Below are 734 nucleotides of genomic sequence, written 5' to 3' on the forward strand. Positions count from 1 at the left end.
CAAAAAAATGTAAAAAAAAAAGAGTCCTTGTAAGGGTGACATTGTGATCTTGAAAACGGAAGATTATGATTAATGTCTTGTCAGTATTCATTGAATTGCTTTTTTGTTGTAAATTTAAGGAGAGAAAAAAAATAATTGTTGGACTTTTTATTGTAATTTTAGGAAGATGGCAAAGCCCCCCGCTTTTTTATAAATGTATATGTGATTGTGAAAAACGTCTGAGTTGGAGAAGAAAAAAATCGATATCTATATTATGTATATGTAAGCTTGGTGTTGGGGAGGAGTTCCAAGAATGACCAGTGTGATAACTACCGGATAGTGAGGGCAAATGTCTGTGATGTAATGCGAAAGGGGACACCAGTTGTATATAAGAAAGGGAAGTGAAAATAGATGTAAAAGATGTTAACTGATAGATAAACACAAAAAAAAAAACACAATGTGAGGTTAATGATAGTATGGTTTTGTTTGATATAAAAAATTCGGATTTATTTATCAAAGATTGACTGTGATCACTTGGCTAAGGATTATAATTTGAATGGTAGCTATTTTATACAGAATATGTATTCTCTAAAATGTAATGGATGACTTAAAAAGTTAGAAATAAGATTGATGATTAATGTAGAGGTGTTGTACGACCAATCATTAAGTGATAATGGGTAATAGTGAATAGTGGACCCAAACGTTGAGTATACGAGATGGTTTTCATGATAACAGTCTGGAGATGTGAATGGGGG

Source organism: Penaeus monodon, chromosome 33 (assembly GCF_015228065.2).
Source record: "Penaeus monodon isolate SGIC_2016 chromosome 33, NSTDA_Pmon_1, whole genome shotgun sequence".
NCBI classification, from domain to species: domain Eukaryota; kingdom Metazoa; phylum Arthropoda; class Malacostraca; order Decapoda; family Penaeidae; genus Penaeus; species Penaeus monodon.